The sequence below is a fragment of the Neoarius graeffei genome, chromosome 21, assembly GCF_027579695.1.
Source record: "Neoarius graeffei isolate fNeoGra1 chromosome 21, fNeoGra1.pri, whole genome shotgun sequence".
In the NCBI taxonomy this organism is placed as follows: Eukaryota; Metazoa; Chordata; class Actinopteri; order Siluriformes; family Ariidae; genus Neoarius; species Neoarius graeffei.
This window is the reverse complement of record NC_083589.1, coordinates 48,653,048-48,668,963: the sequence shown is the minus strand read 5'-3', so window position 1 is coordinate 48,668,963 and position 15,916 is coordinate 48,653,048. Positions and strand designations below refer to the sequence as shown.

General features: G+C 40.6%; 1 protein-coding gene across 3 annotated transcripts in view; it reads right to left on the bottom strand.

The window, feature by feature from the left end:
- Nucleotides 1-15,916, bottom strand: part of cnot4b (CCR4-NOT transcription complex, subunit 4b) — a 71,370-nt gene that overhangs the window by 55,025 nt on the left and 429 nt on the right. The gene's annotated exons all lie outside the window — the stretch shown is intronic.

Genomic DNA, 15,916 nt, shown 5'->3' with positions numbered 1-15,916 from the left:
CTGTGCCGCCCCATCATGCAGGTATAGGTCAAGAGCCTTAGTTAATGTTCACGTCAGAATGGAGAAAACATGATATCAGGGAACATGGCATGGTAAGAAAAACATAAAACATCCAGAGTGCAGTAGCTCTGCTGTCAGAAAGCCTTGTTGATGAGAGGGATCAGAGGAGAGTGGGCAGATTTGTTTGATCTGACAGGAAGGCGGCTCAAGTAGTCACTCTAAAACCGCAGTATGCAGAAAAGAATCTCGGAACGCACAACACTACAAACCTTGAGATGAATCGGTTACAGCAGCAGATCACCACAACACAGGCACAGACTCAAACTAGAAAGCTGAAGATTGGAAAAAAATGTCATCTTATCTGAACTGGTAGGGAGTGTCATTTGGCATCAAGAGCATGAATCCATGGATGCAACCTCCCTTGTGTCAACAGATCATGCTGCTGGTGGCAGAATGATTTGGGGAATATTTTCTTGGGCCACACAATGGGCCCTTAGATACTTGCATAGATTGAACGCCACAGTCTACCTGAAGCATGTGTATCCATTTAAGGCATCAATTCATCCATGTTATAACAAGTGTTGCCAGGCAAAACAAACCTCACCCGGTAGCACTTATGATTAATATGAAGGCAGACATCGCGAAAAAAATAGGTACCCTACAGGTACATGTGGCTACTGCTTATAAACAAAAATTGTTTTCTGATACCATGTCCATACAGTAAACATAGCATATATATTTACTCTATGAGGCAGTAGCCACAAAAATGAAGCGTAATACAAAAATGAACAATCACAGAAGTAAAATATACGAAGTTTCTGTACTTTATATTATTCTACTCTTACAGTTTTCAAAACTGAAACCTCTGCGCCAAGGCTGACATACACACGCCGTCGCCATGACCGAAACTCTTATTTCCCGGAAATGGCCCGACGCTAGAGCTCAGTGGAACGCACTTTCCCTCTGTAATAAGCATAAACATGTCTGAAAGTGATTTCTTTAGTCTAGTCCAGGGCTTTTCAAAGTGTGGGGCGCGCCCCCCCTGGGGGGCGCCAGAGTTCTTCAGGGGGGGCGCAACGTGAGAGACAAAATGGATCGTTTTTTAGTACCTAAAGCTACAGTGAGTGAGGAGACAAAGTCTGGGCCAAGCAAAAAAACAGAGCCTCCAGCATGTTGCAATTTGCAACTTCAGCGCAAATTCAACCAATCCCCGCGAATTCAGGGCGGTGTTGCAATTATATCCAATCACCGCAACTTTCCCGCAAATTTGACCAATCGTTGGCGTCGTCTTGAGGTGACGTCGACAAACTACCTTCCGCCTTACTTCCGTGTGTTCAAGAGAAGCAGCATGCACGTCGTGTTGCCAGATTGGACGATTTCAAGTGTATTTTGGCGGGTTTTGAACATATTTTGGACTGGAAAACGTCAGCAGTATCTGGCAACACTGAAGTGTGTTATGTTTACAGTGAAGGACTGTGTGCACTTTATTATTTTTTTTTTACTTAATACAAGAAGTTAATGAATGCCAACATTTTTGCCAAAATGGTATTTTATTTTCCATTGTTTAGGCAGCTTCAGCATCATACTGTGAGATTCTGTTCAAATTGTTTTTTTTCTTCTCTGAAGCCTGAGCCATTTATTTTATTAGTTTATAATTATTGTTTAATTTAGTCTTCAGGAGAGACTGCCTGCACACACTACTAGTATTAATAGTTTTTTTTCTTACATGAAAGCTGAGGCATTTATATTATAATTTAAGGTAACTTCATGTTGTGCTGTGAGGTTCTCTGCACTTTAACTTTTGAACCAACAGGTGCATTTGGATAAGTAAAGCCTATTTTTCTGCATTTTTGTAGTCCTGGTAATCTTTTATATTGGTAAAGTTGTTTATAGGACCATTTCTCTTTGTTTTTTTAATCAATAGTTTTTCAGTAATAACTTAATATTTAACATATCACTCAATTTTAATCACAAAAAGAGAAAATCGCAACAATTTCTCGCAACTTTCACTTCCTCCCACAATGTAATCGCAATAAAAACCTAAAACACACCGCAACTTTCATCACAATTTTTTTGGAAAACCCCCCGCAACATCAGACATTTTAGCCAGCAACAATCACAAAAAAGGCCCGCGGAATCCTGGGGGACTGGAAAAAGAAGGAAGTATGACCACGATTATTTAAAGTTTGGATTTTCATGGACTGGATCTGAAGATGCTCCACTGCCACAGTGTGTTGTCTGCCAAGAGGTGCTACCTAACGATGCTATGGGATGTTTAAAATGTGTAAAACAAGATGTTTTAAAAAGCACAGATGTTTCATCTCATCTCATTATCTCTAGCCGCTTTATCCTGTTCTACAGGGTCGCAGGCAAGCTGGAACCTATCCCAGCTGACTACGGGCGAAAGGCGGGGTACACCCTGGACAAGTCGCCAGGTCATCACAGGGCTGACACATAGACACAGACAACCATTCACATTCACACCTACGGTCAATTTAGAGTCACCAGTTAACCTAACCTGCATGTCTTTGGACTGTGGGGGAAACCGGAGCACCCGGAGGAAACCCACACGGACACGGGGAGAACATGCAAACTCCACACAGAAAGGCCCTCACCGGCCCCGGGGCTCGAACCCAGGACCTTCTTGCTGTGAGGCGACAGCGCTAACCACTACACCACCGTGCCGCCCGCACAGATGTTTAAAATGTGAAAAAGAAAAAAATAATGTGTACAACAACCATTTTTTTAAAAATACGAATGGAACATTAAGTATAGCAACAACAAAAATTGTAAGGGGGGGGCGCTGTTGTTTATTTGCTCTCCGAGGGGGGGCTGACTCTCCCACACTTTGAAAACCCCTGGTCTAGTCCATTTATTTCGAATGGTGAACTAAATTGTATCCACTCACCAGCCATTTTAATTGGAACATGCGCATGCGCAGTGCGCGATCGTTACACTCTTACAGCACGATGACGTCATGGCTAGCGCCTGTATATGAGGCAGTAGCCACAACAAAAATGATTTTGACCTTTTTGGTGACCTTGACTGGATGACCCTCAAAATGTCAGAGGTCCTATTTGAGACCAATGCCCATCTATCCTGAAAGTTTCATGAAGATCGATCCAGCCATTTTTCCGTAATATCATTAACAAAAAAAAAAAACAAAGAAACCCAACTGAAAACAATACCACGCCCCCTGGTGGACTCCGTCCCGGGCGAGGCAATAATCCATGGATATAATGTCTACTTCTAGCGACAAGTCAAACACGATAAAAAGTGCCGTGTACTTCAGTGTCCTCCCCAGTCACCTGATCTGAATGCAATCGAGCACCTTTGGGATGTGATAAGACAGGAGATTTGCAGCATGAATGTGCAGCTGATAAATCTGCAGCAATTATGTGAACATTGGCATGAACCAAAATATCAATATAAATGTTTCCGATATCTTGTGGAAACCATGCTATGATTAATTGAAGCTCAGTCCTTCCCTGCAGTATGGTGTTCCTGAAGAAGGTGTCCCAATTTAAGTGATGCTGTAATGAAACTGAGGAGGTCTCTCTTAGAGGTCGACCGATCTATCGGCCGGCCGATTTAATCGGCCGATTTTTGCCATTTTTTAATGAATCGGCATCGGCCAATTTTCTTATTTGGTCGCGCCGATTTAAAGTCAGGCACGACAGCTGCGTAGAACGCGGCGTGCAAAAGACCCAAGCCAACAAATGTTTCAGGAGTCAGCAGAGATAGCCTACAGGTAAGGCTTCAATTCTGACATTTCAATGTCCTAAAGTCGTATATTTGCTCTCATGATAGTTGTAATCTGTGATGTGTTGCTTCATTTAGCGAAAGGAAAAACGAATAGCATTTCAACTGCATCGGGGTTGTAGAATTCCTCTCGAAACGAAACGTTGCGATGCGTAGCCTTGTGGCCGCGAGTGCGTCGGGAATGCGTCGACTATGTAAGCCCCCTTAACGCTATGTTCCGATCTAAACTGTAGTAACGGACAATCTAAGTGAAAAGTTAACAAAAAGAGGATGCAAAACTAACCTGTGAACGTATTATAACATCGCCATCCCATGTCCATTCGTTTTCGCGATGTATACATGTTTGATTTGATTGTGAACCAGAGACCGATGCTAGACCTCTGCAGTTCCTATTTCCGGTTTCCTGCACAGCATGCTGGGAGACGGAGTTTTATATTGTTGAAACGGAAACGTGTGAAAGTTCAAGGCGTGGAAGTTCCACAGTAAAACTGTGTAACTTGAACATGTATTTTGCCGTTTTTAAGTAACTATCTGAAGTTGTCACATCATGGAAGTCTTCTTGCACTCTGTTGGTCTATTGATTATTCATTTTAATACGTTTAAGTCATTTATTTGTTAATTCTTATTGTGATGAGTACAGTCATTTTTATATAATACATATTTATACTATATATTATTCCTTTGTCCACCCCCTTCCTCAGTTCCCAGCGAGAGGGTGTTTAGTGAGATTGGGAACATTTATGACGACAAGAGGAGCAGCCTCAAAGGCGAACATGCCCAACAGTTGTGTTTCCTGCATGACAACCTGCATTTCTTGGACTGGCAGTATTGAGAAGAGTAAAACATGCCAAACTGTTAAATACTGTGAAATTCGTAATGTAAACATTACAGTGTGCTTCAAGTTTAACTATTTTTTTATGTTGCTAGTACGTCCTGTGTTACTAGTGTGTTTGCAGCACTAATATATTTTTATTTCATATTTATTTTTATGTTGATTATACATTGAATATTTCAGACTCAGAGTTCAGTAGTATTTCATTAGTAGCCTTTGACTTAACTGGTATTTATTTATTTTATATTTATTTCATATGTTGATTTTTTCAGTGTGTTCAATTTTCAATAAATCATGTTAAGTTTATAAGTGTTGTGCGTCCTCTTACGAGTATGATATTTTAGCATGCCAATTAAGGACAATACGATAGCATATCGGCCCTAAAAAAAAAAAAAAATCGGCAGCTCATATCGGCCATCGGCTGACTCTGACCTCTAAATATCGGTATCGGCATCGGCTTTAGAAAAGCCCATATCGGTCGACCTCTAAGTCTTTCTTCTCACCTCTGCTTCTTGATTGCATGCAAATACCAAGTAAGAAGTCTCGTTTCATTTCAATTCGAGCAGTGTGTCATCAGGCACAAAACAGCCTTCCTCAGTAATGGTGTCATACCGAGTAGCTCACGTGGAGCACAAAGACAGAATGGAATGAGACTTGAAATAAGATTTGGCATTAACTGTGTACGTTTCTGGAAAGCAGATATATCTAATGTGCTACTTCCAAAATCTGTCAAAGCCTCAAACCCAGACAAACAAGCAAGTGATTAAAATAAATAAATAAATAAATAAATAAATAAATAAATAAACCTAAGAGTATGAATGCAGAATGGAAATAAAACCTACGCAGACAAAATCACACCAGTCTCTACAACAACTTATTTTCTTCTTCATGTGTAAACAAAACAGGAAGTGACACATCACATACGCAAGACTTATGTAACATGCAAGTTACTATAACAGTCTGGTTTGATCGCTATTACACTATGTGGAAATTTAGGAAAACTAAGACAGAAAATGCTTTTTTTTTTCCTTTTTAAATATGCTCTCTTATCAAGTCTCAACTTCATACAGTTACAGCATAAACTGGTTAGATCAGTAATTGAGATCCTGCACCTTTTTCCTTTGAGGGTCTTCAGATATATTCTCATTTTGGGTGCACGACTAGCAATACAACAAACAGTGGACAAAATAGCATCCTTGCCGAGCAGATTTTATCGACAGGCTATTAGGTTTTTTTGCTTATTCATAGTTGCTCAGTAGACAAGCAGGTTCAAGAACAAAGAGGGGAACTAAAACTACTCATTACTGATTTCCCCCAAAGAAAATGTTCTCTCTCTAAACTTAAACTAAGCACATTGATGATGTAACTAGAGTGGATTCTGACGAAACTGAGGAAAAATAAAATTAAAAAATACCGAGCAAAGCAAGCACGTAACTCTCCTGCTAGCACAACATGAAGTAACCATGCAGTTAAACGTGTCAGGAAAATATAACGATGTTCGCCAGACATGAATATTTATCTTTAATGGAGCGTTGTGCTATTGTTGTGCGTGATCTGCATTAAACTCCTACTCATGTCATTACATCATGTTAACTGCCATTTTTAGCATGGTGACTAAAGGCCTCTGCATGCTCTTGCGACAAGGCTTTCGCAGATAGCTTTTCGCAGACAGTTGTAATTTCTTGTTGAGCGGGGAGTATAGGCATGCGCGATGTTATTCACCGGCACAACGCAAGGGGGCGCGAAGTCGCTAGGAGTAGTCGGTGGGTGTGGTTAGTGGAGTGTTTATCCTCCGGTTACTTATAATGACTAGAACTTTTTTTTTATAATGACTAGAACTGGAGTCGTATAGATGTACGTACTTCCTCAATCAACCGCTCTTCATGCTGCTCCATCTTCGCTCGTGTTTTTAAAAATGCCGGTCGTGAAAACAAACCAAACCGGGAAAGCAGGGAAGCGGAAGTGCGTGTACAGCGGATGTAGAGTGGACCAATCAGAGCCCTCTTGTCTGCGACGCTTCTGCGGTGGTCACAATTTTCGGGAGGTGCGCGCAGAGTGTCTGCGAAGGTGGGGGGGGCTACACAGACGCTATCTGCGACACTGTCTGTGAGGACTGGGTTGTCAGCATAAATTGGCCTTAAAACATTGGACTGGGAGCTTTCATTCACCTGAGGAATTTATCATTTGTCCACCCTATTCTATCGCCACGAACAGAACAGCAAGGCCAATTCTTTTGTTTCTGCTACAGACTGAAGCTATTTGGGTTCGACATCAAAACATGAATGAGATGACGCATCAGAATTTCAGCTTTCAGTTCCTCATATTTACATCTAGATGTGTTCAAAGACTGAGAACGTGGCACCTTTTGTTTGAACCCACCCATTTTTCAAGTGCCCAAAAAAATATACTGGAACATGTGACTGACCAGTGTTTCTTCTTGCCCAGGTATAATCGGTTAAACAATTACTAACTCTGAATGCCTACTCTTGGTTTTTTTGGCCTGGGTTTCACCTGTGAAGACTGCATTTGTTGTTTAAAAGGATAAGTCAACATGAAGACCAGAAAGCTGTGTATGGGAGAAAAGACCTGAACAATTTGGAATTTCCTGAAAGAAGAAAAAACACTGGTGTACTAAAAACCAGATATGAAACAGGAAAACAGCAGCAGTTGATAAACATTGTGAGAGGTGTGAAGAGAAACCCAAAAACAACAACCTCTACAAGGCAAGGGTATCATCATCATCATCCTCAATCATTTGAAGAACGTTTCGAGAGCAGACGCCATACCACAAGATGCAAACCACTCATCAGCAGTAAAAATCAAAATATATATATCCACCACAGGATGTACTTTACTGAGGACATTATGAAAAGAAGAGCAAAGATGTAAAGAAATCTAAATCGGACTACTGTTAGAATACTTCCCCATCAGCAGACTTCTCTCTCCGAGAGCTGCTTGCTGATCACATCTGCTTTAACAAGGTTCTTGCACATATGTACATTTATAATTTTAACACACAGATTCGGTTTGGAGTACAAGCTGATAGATGCTACTGTCAATGAGTATGTGAGCTAACACGCCCACACAAAAAACTTCCATGCTGCTTGCATAAGAACATCTCAATTCAGCTGCCGAAATCACAGCTGCACGTCCAGAACAGACAGAAAATGAACAGTCACCCGTCAGTTTTTAAATTTTTTTTGGGAGAAATGACAACTTTTTAATTGACAAACAGGCGTTCTTATGAGTATCTATGCTCCATTCACACTTAAACCTGTGTCACACTGCCTCGTATCTTGCCACGTAAGCAGCGTGGGGTTCAAACGCCAAGGAATGAGGAGTATTTTGTCCAAAATTGAAGTCCTGTGACGTACACGGTGTATGTGTGATGTTTCCGGGGTTCAAGGGACAAAGTTATGGTGTATTGAGGCGCATGTGTGGTGTATGATGCGTTGCTGCGACGTAACTATTTCATTGCTTTCGTTGGCGTGGCGTTTCGTTCTTACGTGTGACGTTCCTGCTGCGTACCTGAGGCGTATCGGCAATGCTTTGTACACTGTTTTTAACCCCCCAACATGTCTAGGGTATTGACATGAAACACCAGGGTATTTAAATAATACTTCAGTGTCTTCTAGAAAGACATGGGTGTATACGGAGGATGCAAGAAAACATGCGTGTCTATTATAAAGACACCAGCGTCTATCAGTACACACAAGACATGTCTTCTAAGTGTTATATTTAGGGGTATTTAATAGGGCTGTAACGATACACCCAACTCACGATTCGATTCGTTTCGTATCGCGATTTTTGACCCACGATTCGATACGGCCACGATTTTTTTTTAAATGTTTTTTTAAAGTAGTAAATTTGACTTATTAACATTTACTTACGTACATTAACTATTTAATAACAAATAATTCAGACCACTGCAGAGAATGAGTAATATGTATGCAAAAATGAACAAATGTATATCCAAAGATTGTTTTATTTCTCAAAATAATACTGTTGAGCCGGAAGCTCTGTTTTTCTCGGTTCTGAAAAAGTCATTTTTCCAAATCGTGTAAATCCGTTAAGATTTTTTTTTGGGGGGGGTGGCTCTCTCACTGTCTCACTCTCATAGGGCCAATGATTTTCTGTGATCGCGGAAAACAGATGGAAATTACGGAATTTTTATGGTGAAACATTGCTCGCGTGTCAAAATGTAACTGCCGCAGAAGGCTTCCGCCCAAGCAGACATGCCTTCAGTGTTGCCAGATATTGCTAACGTTTTCCACCCCAAAATATATTCAAAACCAGCCAAAAAGCACCTAAACCTGCCCAATCTGGCAACACTGCATGCCTTTCCGGTCAAGTGATTGTGATTGGCTTGTGGCACACCTAGCCAGCCAATGAGCTGCTTGTTTACAGATTCGCTCCCCGCGTCGCAACCAGAATGGCGACCGCTTAAAAGAAATGAACGCTCTGCCAGTGGCGAGTGTGGACGTTGCGTGACTCGCAGAAGATTGTCGCAGGTCGGCGAAAACACGACTTACTAATAGATATAAAAAAAATAAAAGTAATTTAAGTAAGTTTAAAATGTAATTTAAATAAGAAGTAAAGTATTCATAAATTGAAGTTTGGAAGCGCCTCTGTTTTTGGGCTGAGGAGAAGTTTGAAAGGGTGTACCGCGATTCTGCCTTCTTGTATCGCGATACGGATCATGGCTCTGCGTATCGCGATTTCGATTTCGATACGCATATTGTTACAGCCCTAGTATTTAAATAAGACATGTCTAAGCCCTTTTTTTATTTACAGTGCAACCGCCATTCACTAAACGCGAGTTGTGAAACCTAATGGCGAGTAAAGATCACCCCAGACTCGCTCTTCTTGGCGAGTGTGCTCAAAATGATGGGTTCCTACCTAGTATTCATGTAAAATCCAAAAAATGTTCGACAAAAACTCCTTCCTCGCACACGCCTTATTAAGACTGGCTATATGATGAATTAAACAGCTTCACTGGACTTAAAGCTCGGAGAGCAGCTGGTCACAGTAAGGGTCGCTCGTTTGCTTTACAAAATTTAAAGAAGACATGTCTAAGCCCTTTTTATTTACAGTGCATGCCACAGTTAAGTCGCATGTCAACTAAAGCGTTCGCACAGCGTAACAGGTGTTCGAGCAACGTTCCCGCTGCGTAGCTTTCATTTTTACGGCGTACACGTGACGCATGTGTGATGCATCAAAGCTGCTACATATGTGCTACGGATTTTTAAGAACGGACTTAAAAATATGCCGCACTGGGGGGTGTCGTGGCTCAGGTGGATAAGGCGCCATACCATAAATCCGGGGACCCGGGTTCGATTCCGACCTGAGGTCATTTCCCGATCCCTCCCCGTCTCTCTCTCCCGCTCATTTCCTGTCTCTACACTGTCCTATCCAATAAAGGTGAAAAAAGCCCCAAAAAAAATCTTTAAAAAAAAAAAATGCCGCACTCTGGTGTACAAGGAGATCGTGTTACGCATCCTAGAGTATTAGCTACGCAAGCTGGTGATGCTGTGACGTTCCTTTCTTACTGCCACATATCCTGATACGCCGTACATGCGCAAGGCTGAAATGCCAACGTGTGAGACAGGCATTAAGCAGAGTTTAGACTGATCTTTTAGCATTATTCTGTCACACTATACAAGAAAGTTCCCCAAAAAAATCTTGCCCGAATATGCAATAACCCGTGTCCTCCATGATAGATCATACAATGAAGATCCTCCAATAACAGACTTGTATTTTAAGAAAATCACTACATTAGGCTTGTAATCCATCAATCAGCATGATCTGGTAATCAGTATGTACAAAAAAAAAACATTATTGGACTCGCCTAAACAAACATTCTTCAAAGAAATAACGTTATTTTTATGCCCACTGGCATGTCCCCCCCCCCCCCCCCAAACATTTCACCATTTCTAATACTGCAGTTGGCACCATCCAGCATGTTCTGCGCAACCCTTTGCCATTCTCCTATTAGTGGCTTTCAGACGAATGTTGTAGTAGTGAGATTTTAAGAACATATTTCAGACCCCGCCACTGAACTTTAGTTCCACAGTTCCCAAAAACTGGTTTTACACTGTGCAATTACAGCAGTCTTTAAAAGGAGAACTCAAGTCATTTTTAAACTTGCTTTATTTCTTAATTAACGTGTTATTCAATTACATTTTCGGTTTTAGTAACCTTATACCAAGACTTGTATTGACAACTAACTGCAATTAAATATTATACTTATCGGCCTATTCGGTTTTTAGCCATGTTGAATTGAGTTCGTTTGGTCCACGGCAGGCGTCGCTTATCTGCGCGATCTTCATGAGACTTGTGCGAGACTTCAAAACGTGAAGCGACATTTTGAAAACTGTTTTCCAAACGAAATATTGCACAAAAATGAGTTTAAATGACAATTACTGCCTACTTTTTTCAATCTTTCCTGATTGCTATCAAAAGAAGCAAAACGTCCGGCTTGATTACGTCAGCATTCGAAAGAGGGCGAGCGCGTCTTTTGACAACGTTGGCAGATGTTGGTCATTTTGATTTCTGCTGTACGTTTTACTTCCGTCCTACGATGTCTCGCACAGGTCTCAACGAATCTTGTTTACGGCCGTCGGTTTGACATACGGACTGATATATTACATAGCATATTTCAAACACTCATAACTTGCTATAGCAGCGACAAAATAGCGATCAAAAATTGATTCCTATATTTAACAAAATGAGATAAATAGAACTGAGAATAAAAATTTGCCTTCAGTTCCTCTTTAACACACTGTACAAGAGGATCACAGTAAGTATTCTATAACACTGTGCGATAATGTGTTCAAGTTAGATTATACAATCACGGATACTACAACTGGGTGTGCAGCGACATAGCGCAGGTTTGTAGCTCATCAACTGACAAACAAAATTTCACCTTGTCATAACAGCAAATAAACTCAGAGCGCTTGCAGACTAATTAACTAGCTACACACCTGAAAGGTGTAATTCACCCTCTTATTACTTCCATGCAGAGGTGGACAGTAACGAAGTGCATTTACTTGAGTCCTGTACTTAAGTACACTGAGTATCTATACTTTACTTGAGTATTATTTTTTTTGGAAACTTATGACTAACTTCACTACATTTGAAAGGCAAATATCGTACTTTTTACTCCACTACATTTCTATCAAGGTCCTCGTTATTATGAAGTGGCTTTGAAAGTGGATGTTTTTTTATTTTCTAAAACGTGATTGGTTTTCCCCGGGTGACACTGAGACAGCTTATCAGTAATCATTAGGGTCACGTCATGTCCATAGACTGTATAAAATCAAGATCAATGATTTTTCAGCAGTGTTATTTAACACGATCAGTTGATGGCAGAATGGAAAGAGGCGGTTCTTCTGGGGAATGCACGCACTCATGGCCATTCCTAGAACCCATGTTTCAGTTTTCTGAAAAGATTAAAGATTTGTTTCATTTTAAATGTTTGCCAAAAACGAACCACATCACAGCCTACAAAAACTCGCCATCCGAGCTGCGGAAGCACATTGAGGTATGTAAACGTTTTATTCCAAGAGAAAGCTTGCAACGAAATTGTCTGTGCTTTTAGAGCTAGCGATAACGTTGCAATAGCTATGCAGTCTGGGTAGTCACATGACACTCTATGGATTTCCTGCAGCCTTGCCCACCGCTAACGTTGACACATAGCTAGTTAACTTGGACACTCAGTTAGCATGTAAAAATGGAGTTATGCTAACATGAATAACGTTAACTTATCAGAAGTCCTTTCAGAAATTTGTTTTAACAATGTAGAAGTCTTTATTTTCTAGTAGCGTTAGCTACCCAATATGATTTTGAGTTTGAAAAGAGTTTGCTAGCGTGTCAGGTGGAGTTTCACTGACTAGCTAGCTTAATGTTAAACCACCATGATGGCACAGCATGCGTTCATTTTGTGAATTCACATTTCTGTCTTTGGTAACGGCATTCGGTTTTGTAAGAGTTGTGGCAATAATACAACAATGCGTTGACAGAAAATGTACTTTTAATACTTAAGCGTTTTTAAAAGCAAGTACTTCAGTCCCTTGACTTAAGTAAAAATTTGACTGGACAACTTTCACTTGTATCGGAGTAATATTTGACCAGTGGGATCTGTACTTTGACTCAAGTAATGAAGTTGGGTACTTTGTCCACCTCTGCTTTCATGCTATATCTCTGTTTAGAGAGACACTCTCTTTGCTACTCCAAACTGCTCTTCTTTTAAAGCTCTACTGTATACATAGTTTGCACATGACGTCACAGAGTTGGGGATTCCCTAGTGGCGGCCATCTTGTGGGTCAAGCTTACCGTACGGGTCACTGAGCACACATTGTAACGCGCAAGTACAAAGTCTTCAAAAGAACCCAAGCAGGCTATTTAAAGCTAGCAATGGTGCACACCTGTTGTATTCACGGCTGTCGTAATAGGTCAGATGATGTCAAGAGGAGCTTTTATGGAATTCCCACTGTACGGGAGCACGAAGGCGAGCAAACAAAGAAACTCAGCATACAAAGGAGAAATCTATGGCTTGCGAGAATCAACCGCAAGGATCATCAGCCTTCCAGACACAGCAAAGTCTGCTCTGATCATTTTATAAGTGGTAAGTTGTTTAAATAAACAATTGTGTTTAAGTTTGTTTTTGGAAACCAAAACATCGTGTAAACAATCTCTGGAGAATGCCTAACTGGAACCGCTGAGTGTACGTTTACATTGTAATGTACACTTAATATCGCTCGTTTGTCATGTTTCTATTTGACACTTGTCACTTCACTCACGCAAGGGTCATTTTTGAAAAACATTTTAGGTCTATTCTGTATGATTTGATTTGTGTTTAATCAACTTATTACGGTTGCATAACATTCAACAGTCTATTTAATGCTAGAATATATAAAGTTGTATATATCAGACAGCCTTTAAAGTTTGATGAAGTCAGTTTCAGGCTTTGGAGCAGGCTTTGGCAGTTTCAGGCTTTGGCAGCCCTGCATAGTCACTTGAAAATGCATCTTTGTCCACTTCGTAGGGGTCAATTCCCCCAATCAAGGCCAGTTTAGCTGCATACCGTTGTCGTGAGATGTCGTCTAATGTATCTATGTACTTCTGTTTGCTTGATTTTGCCAATATTGATCTTTATTTTAGAAAACTGACTAGCTATATAACTTCATAAATTCGTCCGAGATAACGTAGCCGGTAATGGCGATGGTCCGTTTTGTTTGACCCACAAGATGGCGGCTGGAGGGCGTTCCCAGGAATGCCGTGACGTCAGTGAAAACTACGTATTTGTAGTTGTCCTGCGAGTTGCGTGTAATCCTATAACCATCCTCCTTTTCGATTTTAGATGAGTGGTGTAGCACCAGTCTCACTCGGACTATTAAAGGAGACATACAGTTTTCAATTATTTTATATTATTCCCGAGATGTTTCTGTAAAAAGTTTTATAATTGAGAAAAAAAAAATTGTCTTAGTTCTTGTTTCCTCATGCCATTTTAGCATGGTGTGAACAACCTACAGGATAAGACAACCTGATTTTGTGGCCGTGCTTTTAAAGATCATCAATACGTCATATACGCTTCACTCTGATCAGCCAACATCTTTAAATGAGAACTGTCTTCTACACCCTCTCTGCCAACATGTGAAACTGTAGCTAAACTCAAAGGCAAGTATAAAAGCTTCTACGCCAGGATTACAGCCTTAACATGGACGACCCCAATCAGAAGAGGAACATCAGAAAACGTGCAAACACCAAACCAGCTCTACAGCCAAGATGACAGAGGCTGTTCACTTTAGAGACGTGCTGTGGACATGGGTATGGCCCGGCGCAAGATTTACACCCTCTGTCCGGATTTGCAAGGGCTAAGCTCACTGGACACTTTGGAGGAATATGCAGACTCACGTTTTGTTTTGTGAACCCTGGAACAGCACACTTGCACTCTCACCGACACACATTTGTTCTTTCCAGGAATTATTTGCTGAAGAATGAGGCAGAAGACTGCTTCTTGATTCAGATTGCTTTGTGTGGTCATATCATATGTTAATGAGTAGTGATGTCATAAAGAAAAAAAGAATTAAAAAAAATAATAAACAGAGATCGAGAGAAGAGTCTGCATAAGAAGCATGCACTTTTATAACCGGCCTGTTCTCTCAGACTATTTTCTTTCTACGGCCGTTAGACTAGGAAGGTAACAATCCACTTTGAAAGGCGCAGTACGTCCTCAAATTACATCAACGTATTTTTAAAAAAAAAAGTTTTCCAAAGCATGCATGTTTTAATCAATTTTCTGACACGGCCTTCTCAACATTCTCACCGGCTGTCTGGTCACAGAGACACCAAGCCATATGTTCTAAGACCACCAATCTCAACTCATGACCAAGAAATTATTTTACAGCGTGCAAAAATCAGAATGTAAATATGGTTTCAGATGATAAACTAAACTAAACATCAAAACCACAAATTCAGATGCAGGGTCAATCTGCAAAAAGAAAAGCAATTAAAATAGAAAAAAAAAAGTTGTCCTAAGCAGACAGACGGTCTGATCAAACCCAGACAGACAGTCTTGGTCTGAAGAGACTGCACAGAGCTGACTTTAAATTAATTCGTGTCCTTGACTGACTGTGCATTTAAAAATTCTGAATTTAAATAAAAATGACATTTCCTGTCTGGACTCCCATGTAAAGGATAACATGACAGGCACACTGACAACTGGCTAAACACAGCAGCTCAAAGGCAATTCACTATTAACCCACTCATTAAACAAACAAACAAACAAACAAACATTAATCTCCTTTCTAATTTTACTGAAGCAAAGAAGTGCAGTATAGTAGTTACCATTACAGTTATGACTGGGTGGAGGGAGGTTAGCTTGCCAAGCTAGCAACAAGCTAGCTAGCTATTACAAGGACTCGAAGTCAGCTTTCACAAAATATTCTTCAATTATTTGACACACGAAATCTTTTACAGAGAGTTTGGATGTATAACTATGATAAGGACCGATATTTTGTGTTGCTCTAACAAACCGTTCACGTCTACTTACGAGTTTGCTAACGCTAACGCTAACTGACTGACATGGGTGTAGCAGCTGACAGTTAGCCTGCAAGCTAGTTTGTTGACAGGACAGCAATACCGCGAAGTACACGTCTACATAGCAAAAATAAAAAATATTTTTAAATATATACAGGGGGGAAAAAAGAGAGACACGAAAACTAGAAACAAGACTAGGGTCGAAGCAGTGTTTAACTCTAATTTATCGTCGATAATTTAGCAATTGTAGCATCGAGAGAGGCCTGTACTGTTCCGGTATAA